This window comes from Oryx dammah, unplaced genomic scaffold (genome assembly GCF_014754425.2).
Source record: "Oryx dammah isolate SB20612 unplaced genomic scaffold, SCBI_Odam_1.1 HiC_scaffold_7, whole genome shotgun sequence".
NCBI lineage: Eukaryota > Metazoa > Chordata > Mammalia > Artiodactyla > Bovidae > Oryx > Oryx dammah.
This window is the reverse complement of record NW_024070191.1, coordinates 28,816,895-28,832,082: the sequence shown is the minus strand read 5'-3', so window position 1 is coordinate 28,832,082 and position 15,188 is coordinate 28,816,895.

Sequence of the window (15,188 nt, the reverse complement as noted above, 5' to 3'; positions counted from 1 at the left end):
AATAGAACTCAAGTGTATAAATGGGAGAAGGTTCTTGATTTCCTGTATCTTACCCCTCCCACTCTGCAGAATATAACATTATTGTTGTTGTTGTTCAGTTGCTCTGTCATGCCCAACTCTTTGTGACCCCATGGACTGCAGCATGCCAGGCTTTCCTTTCCTTCCTTATTTCCTTAAGTTTGCTCAAGCTTATGTGCGTTGAGTCAGTGATGCCATCCTACCATCTAATACTTTGTTGCCCCCTTCTCCTCCTGCCCTCAATCTTTCCCAGCATCAGGGTCTTTTCCAACCAGTCATTTCTTTGTATCTTGACTGTATGTGTTGTGCTGTGCTTAGTCATTCAATTTTGTGTGACTTTTTGAGATCCCATGGACAGTAGCCATCAGGCTCCTCTGTCCATGGGGATTCTTCAGGCAAGAATACCGGAGTGGGTTGCCGTGTCCTCCTCCAGGGGATTTTCCCAAACCAAGGGGTAGAACCCAGGTCTCCCACATTGCAGGCAGATTCTTTCACTGTCTGAGTCACCAGGGAAGCCCAAGAATACTGGAGTGGGTAGCCTATTGCTTCTCCAGAGGATCTTGACTGAATACAAAGGAAAAAAAAAAAAAGAAGAAGAATTCTTATTAAATCACACATAATGATTATAACCTAAATGTTTTATGTCCCTCAAAACAGTATTATCTGAAAACCAACTTAGAAGCAGAGGGGAGTTGCTAATGATAGAGTTTAGATTCAAAGTTTATCCAGTGTTTTTCTGTCTGATCCTTGTCTCACTCTGATTAAGAACATCTGACAAAAGTGATAGTGAATGTTTTTTGAGAAGAGACCACAAAAAGTATTGAAATTCCATCCAGATGTTTTGTTGCACTCCCTCTTAGGAGGACCCTGTAGACATCCCCATACTGTTAGCTATGAAGTGAAGTCCTGAATACAGTTCTGGTCCATGATGTCAGTTAAGTCTATGGCCAGACGTCAACACCAACTGGCATTATTGGGAGTGATCCATCTTGGATGTCCAGCAAAGTAGGTCTTCAAAGAAATGCAGCCTCATCTGATGTCTGGCTGCAAGCTATGAGAGTTCTCTCTTTAAAAAAAAAATAATTAAATTAATCAATTTATTTATTTTTCTTCTTTGGCTGCACTAGGTGTTCATTGCTTGGTGGGGGCTTTCTCTAGTTTCCGCAAGTGGGGGCGACTTTCCATTGGCGTGCGTGGGCTTCTCATTGCCGTGGCCTCTTCTGCTTCAGAGCACAGGCTCTAGGTGCATGGGCTTCCATAGTTTATGGCACGGGCCTAGCCATCGTGTCTAGCATGTGGAATCCTCCCCAACCAGGAATCGAACCCACATCCCCTGCATTGGCAGGCAGACTTCTATCCACTGCGCCACCAGGGAAATGCTGTGAGGCTCTAAACAGGGGCTGCTGTGGATCCCAGAGGACTAACTCTGCTATAGGAGACAATAGTAACTTTTTAAAGCACTAAGTTGTATATAAGAATGGATAACTGAAATAGGTATTTTAATTGATAGGAGTTTGATCACACAAAAGTCTCTACATCGAAAGTTATATTTGATTTAAATCTTCTTAAAAATAAAGAGCAAATCTATTATTATTCTCTTTCATTTTATTCAAATTGTTGCAATTAATCTTATGATACATTCACTACTAATGCTCATCTTTTGAAGATCACTGGTGACCTCCTAATTGCCTGTCACATCTTTATAGTGAAATCCTATGATCCTATCCTCGACTTTTGAGCGTCTCTATAGCATTTACCATGCCTTCAGTCTTAAAAGTCTATCACTCTTTGACTTCACTGCATACAATTTTCTCATAATCTTCTTCCTCAAACTAGGAAAAATAAGAAAAATGACACCTTTTCCCAAGTGCAGAAATAACTGTGTGCCTGGATTACCAAGGCCAAAGGTGAAGAGAAGAAGGGCAGGCAAAGAAATTCAGACTGGGAAGAAATCTCCAAAAGATAAGGGAAGGGCAAGCAGAGTTTTTGAGAAGGAAATGGCAACCCATTGCAGTATTCTTGCCTGGAGAATTCCATGGACAGAGGAGCCTGCTGGGCTACAGTCCATGGGGTCACAAAGAATTGGACTGAACTGAAGTGACTGAGCATGCAAGGAGAGTTTCATCTTTTATTTCATCAATTCCCTATGCCTTTGTCCCAACTCTGTGCCCTTGACCATTATGCAGAGGTCAAGAGGAGAGAGTAGGAGGAAAGAACAAAAGCCTTGATATTTTTCTAGAGGTTAAGAACGTGAAGTGAATATTGTCTTAAGATACTATTTTATCTCACAAGTGTTTGACAGTTTTCACCTCCGTTATAGCTTGAGCTCCTATCATTTATGTAATAAATGTTGGAATGGCAGTTTTCAACAATGTAAAACACTTCTTAATTTGTGAATCAATATCACTAAAGGTCACAGTTATCACCTCTTTATTATAAAAAATATTGTGTCTTCATCCATTGTGGCAGAGGATGGAAAGAAGATAATGGACTTAACAGGAGGTGAGGCAGTTTCCTGGGGTATGCATCCCAGTGTGATCACGTTTATGAGGACCTTTCTCTTTTTTTTAAGATTTTTTTTCACGGGGGCCATTTTAAAGTCTATATTGAATTTGTTACAATATGGCTTCTGTTTTATGTTTTGGTCTTTTTGGCCATGAGGCATGTGGCATCTTAGCTCCCTGACCAGGGATCGAACCCACAACCCCTGCACTGGAAGACAAAATCTTAACCACTGGACCACCAGGGAAGTCCCAGTGGGCCTTTGTTTTGATTGCTCTTCTTTCTCTGTCTTTCTTTCTTTTTCTTTCTTCTTCTTTCTTCACTTCCTCTTTTGATTGCTTTATGTATTTTCTGTGTTCCTTAAATATGTGAAGTTTGTTTTTAAAAATAAAACAAGCAGACAGGCAATATTGTTTTGATGTTGAGATGTTTTCATAAGCAGAGCCCATGGCCGCACAAATCTGTGGATGAGCAGTGTGAAAACTGAGACATCAACTTGAGTCCACCTGTGTTATGATAGAGAACTTGAGAAAGATGAACATCTCTTATGTTTGAAGGTCTATCAGTTTCATGGTTCCTGAATCAGATGAACTTCCTAAGGAGATGTTCTGTTATTGCACAGCTACTGTCCCTGGGATCACTTTCATCCCTGAGCCACTTCAATTCCAGTTACAGTCATGGCTGCTTCAGAGACCCAGAAGGCACAGCTCTCTTCCCTGGATTCTTAAGGTCAAGAAAGATAGTTTTTTGCAGAAGGAATATGAACCCTAGAACTACAAACCTGCAGTTCTGATTCTGACATTTACTAACTGTGGAATCATGATAAAATAAATTGTCCTAATTGAGTGTTGATCCCTTTATTCATCAGATAGAGAAATTAGACCATAGGAAAAAATATGTGTTAAGTATTAACCAACACAGACCACCTGACCTGCCTCTTGAGAAACCTATATGCAGGTCAAGAAGCAACAGTTAGAACTGGACATGGAACAACAGACTGGTTCCAAATAGGAAAAGGAGGACGTCCAGGCTGTATATTGTCACCCTGCTTATTTAACTTATATGCAGAGTACATCATGAGAAACGCTAGGCTTGAAGAAGAACAAGATGGAATCAAGATTGCTGGGAGAAATATCAATAACCTCAGATATGCAGACAACACCACCCTTATGGCAGAAAGTGAAGAGGGGCTAAAAAGCCTCTTGATGAAAATGAAAGAGGAGAGTGAAAAAGTTGGCTTAAGGCTCAACATTCAGAAAACTAACATCATGGTATCTGGTACCGTAACTTCATGGGAAATAGATGGGGAAACAGTGGAAACACTGGCTGACTTTATTTGTTGGGCTCCAAAATCACTGTAGATAGTGATTGCAGCCATGAAATTAAAAGACGCTTACTCCTTGGAAGGAAAGTTATGACCAACCTAGATAACATATTAAAAAGCAGAGACATTACTTTGCCAACAAAGGTCTGTCTAGTCAAGGCTATGGTTTTTCCAGTAGTCACGTATGGATGTAAGAGTTGGACTATAAAGAAAGCTGAGCAAAAAGAATTGATGCTTTTGAACTGTGGTGTTGGAGAAGACTCTTGAGAGTCCCTTGGACTGCAAGGAGATCCAACCAGTCCATCCTAAAGGAGATCAGTCCTGGGTTTTCATTGGAAGGACTGATGTTGAAGCTGAGACTGTGGCCAGCTGATGCAGATAGCTGACTCATTGGAAAAGATCCTGATGCTGGGAAAGATTGAGGGCAGGAGGAGAAGGGGACGACAGAGGATGAGATGGTTGGATGGCATCACCAACTCAATGGACATGGGTTTGGGTGGACTCTGGGAGTTGATGATGGACAGGGAGGCCTAGCGTGCTACTGTTCGTGGGGTCACAGAGTCGGACACGACTGAGCGACTGAACTGAACTGAACTGAAGGAAAAAGTCAAGATATTCAGTGGGTATATACTTTTCAATAAGTCTTATTATGCAAGTAATAAAAAGCTTGATCTTCAAGTGATGTGGAAGAGATAATCCTGTGACCCTAATTTTTTTTTGCACTGAGGTTTATTCCTGGGGGAAGAAATTTCACCTTGACCCTCCTCTTTCTTTCAGTTCAGTTCAGTCGCTCAGTCGTGTCTGACTCTTTGCGACCCCATGAATTGCAGCCACCTCCCGGAGTTCACTCAGACTCACGTCCATCGAGTCAGTGATGCCATCCAGCCATCTCATCCTCTGTCGTCCCCTTCTTCTCCTGCCCCCAATCCCTCCCAGCATCAGAGTTTTATCCAATGAGTCAACTCTTCTCATGAGGTGGCCAAAGTACTGGAGTTTCAGCTTTAGCATCATTCCTTCCAAAGAAATCCCAAGGTTGATCGCCTTCAGAATGGACTGGTTGGATCTCCTTGCAGTCCAAGGGACTCTCAAGAGTCTTCTCCAACACCACAGTTCAAAAGCATCAATTCTCCGGCGCTCAGCCTTCTTCACAGTCCAACTCTCACATCCATACATGACCACAGGAAAAACCATAGCCTTGACTAGACGAACCTTAGTCGGCAAAGTCATGTCTCTGCTTTTGAATATGCTATCTAGGTTGGTCATAACTTTTCTTCCAAGGAGTAAGCATCTTTTAATTTCATGGCTGCAGTCATCATCTGCAGTGATTCTGGAGTCCAAAAAAATAAAGTCTGACACTGTTTCCACTGTTTCCCCATCTATTTCCCATGAGGTGATGGGACCGGATGCCATGATCTTCGTTTTCTGAATGTTGAGCTTTAGGCCTTCTTTTTCGTTCTCTTCTTTCACTTTCATCAAGAGGCTTTTTAGTTCCTTTTCACTTTCTGCCATAAGGGTGGTGTCATCTGCATATCTGAGGTTATTGATATTTCTCCTGGCAATCTTGATTCCAGCTTGTGTTTCTTCCAGTCCAGCGTTTCTCATGATATACTCTGCATAGAAGTTAAATAAGCAGGGTGATAATATACAGCCTTGACGTACTCCTTTTCCTATTTGGAACCAATCTGTTGTTCCATGTCCAGTTCTAACTGGTGCTTCCTGACCTGCATACAGATTTCTCAAGATGCAGGTCCGGTGGTCTGGTATTCCCATCTCTTTCAGAATTTTCCACAGTTTATTGTGATCCACACAGTCAAAGGCTTTGGCATAGTAAAGAAAGCAGAAATAGATGTTTTTCTGGAACTCTCTTGCTTTTTCCATGATCCAGTGGATGTTGGCAATTTGATCTCTGGTTCCTCTGCCCTTTCTAAAACCAGCTTGATGTCAGGGAGTTCACGGTTCATGTATTGCTGAAGCCTGGCTTGGAGAATTTTGAGCATTACTTTACTAGCATATGAGATGAGTGCAATTGTGTGGTAGTCTGAGCATTCTTTGTCATTGCCTTTCTTTGGGATTGGAATGAAAACTGACCTTTTCCAGTCCTGTGGCCACTGCTGAGTTTTCCAAACTTGCTGGCATATTGAGTGCAGCACTTTTACAGCATCATCTTTGAGGATTTGAAACAGCTCAATTGCAATTCCATCACCTCCACTAGCTTTGTTCGTAGTGATGCTTTCTATGGCCCACTTGACCTCACATTCCAAGATGTCTGGTTCTAGATTAGTGATCACATCATCATGACTATCTGGGTTGTGAAGATCTTTTTTGTACAGTTCTTCCATGTATTCTTGCCACCTCTTCTTAATATCTTCTGCTTCTGTTAGGTCCATACCATTTCTATCCTTTATCGAGCCCATCTTCACATGAAATATTCCCTTGGTATCTCTAATTTTCTTGAAGAGATCTGTAGTCTTTCCCAATCTGTTGTTTTCCTCTATTTCTTTGCACTGATTGCTGAAGAAGGCTTTCTTATCTCTTCTTGCTATTCTTTGGAACTCTGCCTTTAGATGCCTATATCTTTCCTTTTCTCCTTTGCTTTTCACCTCTCTTCTCTTCACAGCTATTTGTAAGGCCTCCCCAGACAGCCATTTTGCTTTTTTGCATTTCTTTCTATGGGGATGGTCTTGGTCCCTGTCTCCTGTACAATGTCACGAACTTCATTCCATAGTTCATCAGGCACTCTATCTATCAGATCTAGGCCCTTAAATCTATTTCTCTGTATAAGAGAAATAATCTGTATAATCTATTTCTCTGTATAATCTATTTCCACTGTATAATCATAAGAGATTTGATTTAGGTCATACCTGAATGGTCTAGCGGTTTTCCCTACTTTCTTCAATTTAAGGCTGAATTTGGTAATAAGGAGTTCATGATCTGAGCCACAGTCAGCTCCTCGTCTTGTTTTTGTTGACTGTATAGAGCTTCTCCATCTTTGGCTGCATAGAATATAATCAATCTGATTTCGGTGCTGACCATCTGGTGATGTCCATGTGTAGAGTCTTCTCTTGTGTTGTTGGAAGAGGGTGTTTGCTCCAATATCTATATTCACAAATCTCTTCCCCAGTTTTTACTTACATAAAAAAAATACTGAAGTTTTCCAAAGAATTTTCAAAGTATTATATTATCAAGGGAGAATTTTAAAACCTTATATATTTATTTCTGATACTGCTTTCAGTAAATCGTCCCCAGGGATGGAGGAACCTATTCTTAAAGTTAAAGGTGGAGAGGGGGTACACACGCACATAAACACACATGTTTTGAGAAGAGATACAACACAAAAACTATTTCTTAGATATCCTGACTCTTGTTTAACCACAGAAATAATTTCTTAATCTTCTCCCTACCTAGGACGTTATTGGGCTCTGGGATCAGAACTGAGAGAAATACTGCTTCCTTAAACACACACACACACTCTGGCCTCTTTATTTAAATATGGTCCTACAACCTGTATACAGACAGCAGTCTCTTCCCAGTATGGCTCCAATAGATGAAAAGCATGAAAACCCGGAGTATTTCACTGCTGTTCCAATAAGGGGCACCTTCTACTTCATAGTTCAGAGGGGGCCTGTGAACACTGCATGAAACAACAGATAGGAAGAAGCTTCATAAACTACAGAGCAGCATAAGAAGTAGGTCTAAATTTGAAAGGAGACAGCTGTATTTTATGGGCAAAATTTTCTTTCAGGAGCCGGATGGTCTGTTTCTCCTCAGGCACCTCTTAATATTCAGGAGCTGACTACTCACTTTGCTCTCTGATTTGTTTCTTTTTACATGACTATTTATATTCTTTATTAATATCTACCCCTGAGGGGTAGTGAACATATTTAATAATACACAGGGCAAAAGCACCAATCAATGGCAATGAATGCTAGCTAGAAACATCTCTTGTTACTGGTTCACGTGGTTTGAACATCAGGCCGCTCCATCATAGGGTGCAGGGTGGAAGAAAGGCAATAGATTCTCTTTTAGTTCTGATTCATCCATTATCTGATTTAATATCTAATAAAGGAATATGCTAACATGATATTTAGAAGTGATTATGTGCTGAGTTTTCTGTTTGGTGGGTTGGAGGAGTGGAAAGAGAAAAACGCAAGCAGCGCCTGAATGCAGGGAAGTTATGCTTCATCTCTCCTTTGGCGATTTATTGATACTCACCCATTACATCTCAGGCATGGCATCCGCCATAGTCTGATTGACTTAACACAGTGTCCTTATGAGTTACATAATTACATTTTAATTTATACAAAAGGGATGCAGAGCATATAGAGATTAAGAGCTTTCCTATATATATCTGTGATGCTTGGGGCCGGGAAGAACTCTAAGTGTTCCCGGTGATGACGTCAGCTCTTTTCTTGAAGAGATGAATATGGTGAATTAGGACATAACTTGTATGTGTGTGTGTGTATGTGTGTGTGTTCTTTCCTTCACTTTAAGAGAGAGAAAGCAAAAAGCTTCATTTTTCAAGTTTCCCTAAAGTTGGTCTTCAAAATATGACTTATCTTTTGCAAGCTTGGAGGTTTTTATGACTTTTGGAGGATGGAAACAGAAGCTTCATTTTGACCGCTTCTGAGTTTCTGCCAGTAGGCTATGTCAACAGACTATTAGGTTCACCAGTAGCAGTGTTAGCAGAGATGGTGGTAATGGTGGTATCCTTTGAGTCACTAGCTTCATAGATGTCTAGAGGGAAGGTGAAGAGTAATTTCTGCAAGTGTGATCCATAGAAAGTGCTAGAAAGTGCAGCATGCTTCATGAGTTTTTTCATAAGTTTGTGATTGTGGTTACTTCTTGATTAGAGCATTTTCTAGACCTTAATAGCTTTCTCAGAGTGGCAGTTATAGTGTGACCTGTTAGTCACGTTCTGCAGTATGTCTTTTGGGGTCAGTTCTGAACATTCAGCTAGAATCTATTTCTTCAATCCTGCCAACAATTCTAGAAGCCACTTACTAAAATGTAAGGAAACATTCATTGCTCAAACTAGTTATAGTGGATTCTGTTTTCTAAAAGTAAACCCTGATGGACACTTAGATATCTTGACTCTTGTTCCACGACAACAATAAGTTTTTAATCTTCCCCCTACCTAGGATTTTATTGAGTTCTCAGATCACAACTGAGAGAAGTACTACTTCTTTACACACACATATTGCGTGTGCAGAACCAGTAGGGGTGGCAGGTAGGGTACTAAAGAGCATGGGAATTTGATTTTGGTTGTCTAAACCCATTATGTATGAATGCAAAGATGATCCTGTTAGCATAGCAATCCTGGGGACCAATGCAGACATTGTGTTTAATCATACAAAGGGTGACTGAAGGCAAAAATTTGGTGAACAAGTAGATATCTGCTCCTGAGATCCATTATTGCACAAAAAGAGAAAGAAAGAAATGTGAACATTATGGGGAGTTTAAACAAAGCAAGTGACAAGCTCATGGTTTTAAAGGTTCAGCTGAAACCATGGACAGGATGTCATGGAAGCATCAGTGACTAACCCCGAATAAATTCTCCCTTCTCACTTCAGGACAGACATACACCTGAATCAGAACCTGAGTCTCATTCTGAGTGCTGTTGAATGACAACAAATTTGAATTCATAGACTGACCAGTTAGACTTCTAAGTGAAAGTTGCAGAAATGTTTGAGAAAGAGATGGACCCCAATGATTTAACTAAGACTTTCAAACAGATTTGAATGGTTTGGAGTACCCTGGTCCTGAAATCCTGCTGAGATGCCGTTGCCAACAGGAACAACCTCTCTTCTGCTGAGACCAGGTTACGTTATTTAGGCTTGTACCCAGATGACTTCATCTGAAGATTTATTGTGTAAAGGGAAGCCATTTATCCTCACCTCTGTTGCCACCACTCAACCCACAGCTCAGCATACCCCAGGAGAACAAGAATAAAGTTTGACCTTCAAGAACAGTTATACACCAAAAAATGGCAAGACTTTGAAAATTTATATCAGCAGAAACCTGGGGAATATGTGTGGAAATTGATTTCTTATTGGCCTTATAGCAGGGTGGAAGGAACATAATTTTATATTGAACCAAGTTTAGGAAAACTTTATCAGAGATCCTGTATTCAAAGGATTAATTTATGTACCTGCTCAGCTGGTGAACTGAAATGTACACTCAGAGGCAGACTGTGTAGTGAAGTCATCAGAAACTTCTGGGTACGAAGAAAAAAAAATTCTGGGTACAGATCTTATCACATGCAACCTCCCCATTAAGTACACACACCTTCACTAAGGTTTAAGAATTAGATGAGCAAAGAGAAAACTAGCATTCCTTAAATAAACAAACCAGCAAACAAATATATAAATAAATAAAACTATAGTGACTCTCATCAAGAAAAAGATGCTCCATTTAATGGTATTTCCTCGTTATGGTGGGGAGAATCAGATTCCAAAGTGCCAGGCTATCTGGCAGCATTTCTTAAACACTGGAGTTCGAGTGAACATAGGCTTAACTTGAGCTACACAGGTGCCAGATTTGATTTATTTCACAGACGAAGAGCCTTTTGTACAAAGAAGAGCCTGTGAAACTTTTAGCAACTATCCTTTGATGGTACAGAAAATATGAGTCCAAATTGTCCTCATAGCCATCTCCAAAGAAACACCTGTAAATATTTACCAGGGGATCTGTGTATAGATTGAAAGTAAATCCTCAACCTTCTGCAGCTCTAAGCAAGTGCTAATCTCTGTGGATCAAGAACATCACTTTGGTGCGTGGCTGAGTCCCTTTGCTATCCACCGGAAACTATTTCAACATTGTTAATTTGTTGTTTAGTTGCTAAGTCATGCCTGACTCTTTTGCAATCCCTTGGACTGTAGCCAGGCCTGTCCATGGGATTTCCCAGGCATGGAGGGAATGGCCAATGGAGTGGGTTGCCATTTCTTCCTCCAGGGGATCTTCACAACCCAGGCATCCAATCTATGTCTCCTACACTGGCAGGCCGATTCTTTACCACTCCAATATAAAATAGAATGTTAAATGTGGAAAATAAATAAATTTTAAAATTAATAAGTAAATGAATTTATACCAACAAAAAGAAAAGCATCACTTTGGTCCACTTATCAGAGTCAAGGTTGTGAGGTTCAGGTAACAAATAACTTATTGTCTCAAGTCAAATGAACTGTATGTAGATCTATTGAAACTCTTGTTATTTCTTGGATTGCTGAATGCATAGTTGAAATAAGTTACTGGCAGACTTCCTACACTGCTCCTAAACTGTGGCATGAGAGATAATGTGCTACCAGGGAGCAAGTAGAAACCCCTAGAAATCACGGTATCCACCAAAATAGCACAAAAATCAATACCACATTCTAGTGAAATAAAAATTAAGGCCATCATTCAATAATCGGAAGATTCAGGTTAGTGATCTTTGTCACAGTTCTATTTAATTCTCCCTTTTGGATTACGTGTAAGATATATAGGTAAAATGAAAAATGACAGTGGATTTCACAAGTATTGTCAGGTCGTGAACAAATTGCAATCATCGTCCCATTTGGTGTCTCTTTGTTGGAGTTCACAACACACTCCCTACTTCTGGAATGCAGACATCAAGCTGACCGCTCCCTGCATCTGGGCAATTATCAGAGAAGAGCAGGATAAGTTTGCATTCCCTAGACAGAGAGAGGGCATGACTATGCCAACTTCCTTTCTTTCTTTCATGATTTAATGGCAAAGAATCCGGATGATCTCACCATATCACAGGACATCTCTCTGATCTACTATATTGATGACATCATGCCAATGTAGAAGGAAGAAGCAGTTACCTCTAAGCTTGACAGAAGGTGGGAGAATAGGTCTCAAAATTCTCAGGGTTCTGCCATATCTGTAGTATTCTCAGATGGAGCAAACTAGAGCTTTGCAACGTTTTAGCATATCACCACTACTGCTATCGCTTATTAGACTTACCACTATGAAAGAAGACAGAAACTTCTATGGGGGTCTCTGGACCTTGAAGGCAAATATATCACATTGACCCATTTACCAAAAAAATTTTAAGGCACCAGCTTCAGGTAGCATCCCTTCTCCAACTCTGAGTGGGGCTCTTGATTGAGTTGCAGAGCAAGCAATCAGTCTCAAATAGTGCTTGAATTCTCTGGAGCATATCAGATCGGGCACTGGATGAAGATCACTCAGGGGAGAATCACAGCCCAAGGTACTAGGATTTTAGAGCAATGTAATCCTTGGCAGGTGATTCTTCACTTCCGCTGGTTCCTGCATGGACAAGACAAAACCAGTAAAGGGGAGCATTTCATGTAGCAGGAATAATCTGAGCTAAGAAAAAGCAAAGTATGTACTGAGTGCTCTGAAACCCATAAACCTTGTTTGGCTGGAGCACAGTTTCTGCATGAAAGTGGATGTATTAACTGAGGGGAAAGTTCTTTCTGCTATATTACAGAAAATACATCCAGATGGATTTGAACCAGTCTGATTTGCACGTGGATCTAAAGTCTTATAGGCAAGAACGGCTGGTGGAAGATATTTTTCACTTTGGTCAAGAACAAGTGTCCTACTGTGAGTGGTGCTTGGATACTAGGAGATTCAGTGCATAGCTTGACGCAGCTGGAAATGACTCTGATGAAACTAACTCAGTGTCCTGCAGTGGCTGAAAAAACAGTATATCGCACAGAGCATATAGGTTCATCATAAGCTGACAGTTCTCCTATAACAGGCTTCATATAAAGAAGCCGCCTTAGAATTTGGAATATATATGTATTTCCATTATATATACATATATGTATAGAATGATTTGAACTCCAGCAATTGAACATTTTTAATAATGCTGTATTGCTACAGACCAAAAACACTGTATGGTCATAATAACTGTATTTAAGTATGCTATGTCATTTGGGATTTGAGTTCCTGGCAGGTGAAATATAAATTATTCATTTCCTTATTCACTGTTTTTCTGGTTCCAGAACTAAAACTTTCAATAATAGATTTTTTTTTTTTTTTAATTCACCAACCTAAGCTCTCCGTAGGAGAGGAAAAAGTCACTTTCTCTAGTTTCTCTTTCTTTTTTATTTTTTTTGGGGGGCAAAATGTTGTAGTGGATGAGATGACTATAAAATCAGTCCAGGTTGGTGAATGATGGATGAATGAGCTACAGATGAATGACTTGATAGGTACTTTTTCATACTAAGTACCCTCCCAAATATTAACATAATACAGAATACAATACAGTTCATACACACACACAATCTTGATCAGCGTCACAATACTCTCAATGAATTCTCTAAACTGATTGTTTTGTTCCATTTTTTTTTTCACCATGTTTTCTCTACTATGTGTCTGGGAGATTAAAAATAACCCCACGGGATGCATGAAATAAAAATTACTCTGAGTATGTGTGTGTATGCTCAATCATGTCCAACTCTTTGCAACCCTATGGACTGTCGCCCACAGACTCCTCTGTCCATGGGATTCTCCAGGCAAGAATACTGGAGTGGGTTGCCATTTCCTCCTCCAGGGGATCTCCCTGACCCAGAGTGAATTAGAGTCTCTTGCATCTCCACTAGCACCACCTGGGAAACCATACTCAGCATAGGGATTCCCAGGTAGCTCAGTGCTAAAGAATCTGCCTGCTAATGCAGGAGACTCAGGAGATGTGGGTTCGATCCCTGGGTTGGAAAGAGCCCATGGAGGAGGAAATGGCAACTCACTCAGTATTCCTGCCTGAAAAATCCCATGGAAAGAGGAGCCTGGTGGACTACAGTCCAGAGGGTTGCAAAGTTGGACATGATTGAGCATGCATGCACATACTCAGAGTAATTTTTATTTCATGTGTCCCAATGGTTCATGTGGTTGTTTTTTGTCTCCCAGAGAAGTAGTAGAGAAAGCATGGTTAGAAAACAATAGAACAAAATAAGTAGTTTAAGGGATACATTGAGACTATTGTGACACTGATGAAGATTGGGCGTGTGTGTATGAACTGTATTATATTCTGTATTATGTTAATATTTGGAGGGTACTTAATATGAAAAAGTACCTATCAAGTCATTTATCTGCAGCTCATTCTTCCACCACTCACCAACCTGGGCTGATTTTATATTCCTCTCATCCACTACAACATTTTGCCCCCAAAAATAAGACAGAAAGAGAAACTGACTTTTCCTTCTCCTACTGAGATCTTAAGTTGGTGAATAAAAAAAGTATGTTATTGAAAGCCTTATTTCTGGACAGAGGAGCCCGGCAGGCTACAATCCCCAGGGTGGCAAAGGATCGGATGCACTCATGCTCACGCTGAGTATGGCACTCCCAAAATAAAAAGAAGGTGCAACTTCATACCATCAAACTAATGGCCTGGTACGAATCCTTGAGATGATTATCTCAACTGTCAGAAAATACTAGGTGCTTTCTCCACCCACTCCAAACTGAGCTTGCTTTGCAGAATATAGAATTTCTTTTGAGTGGACTTAAACGTGCTTTTTTAATTTTTTAGTAGTCTATTTTTTTACAGTAGTATTAGGTTCAATTTCCTTTTTACACATGAAAGAATCAAAATGCCCAAGGTTTTCTTTTTCTGGATTGGTTTGAAAGATTACGGAAGTGAAACGCAATTAACAAAATGTATTTTTCTTCTTCTGATGTTAATTCTTCTTCAGAGATATATGGTGGGAAGAAACGTTGTTTTGAAGAAATTGACAGCCTGTATCAGCATAGTAATTGACACAGCGTTGGCATTTTAAAAGACTTCTCAGTGCTTCAACTCACATTCCCAGCCTCACCACCAGAAGTGTGCTGATTCTGCAGGACATTTATGTTTGAACAATAATGATGCTGATTCAGACCCTCTTTTGAAAAATACCACTTTTATCATGTAATTAATCACACACAACATTTACAAAGTGATGCCAGAGAAAGACAAACTGAATGTTTAATGGAAAAGGGGGTGTTTACATAACAATGTTGGTAAAATTTCTTGAGCCTCAGTGTTTTAAAAGAAAATATGCAGCTACACAAAGCAGCCATGGGAGAGATTGACCCCTGGACACCCACTCCCTGACCTGGGAAGAATTTCCCAAGAAGATCTTGTTTAGAATATATAGTTAAATTTCTTGTCAGTGCTACCGGAAGTCCCCAAAGAGATCAACATCACAACTTTCTGATTTTAAATTCAATTTTAAGTTTTCTCTCGGCTCTTGAGCATGAGCTCAATAGTCGTGGCTCACGGGCTCAGTTGCTGCACGACATGTGAGATCTTCCCGGATCAGAGACGGAACCCATGTCTCCTGCATTGGCAGGCAGATTCTTTATCACTGAGCCACCAGGGATTCCTTGTAATTCA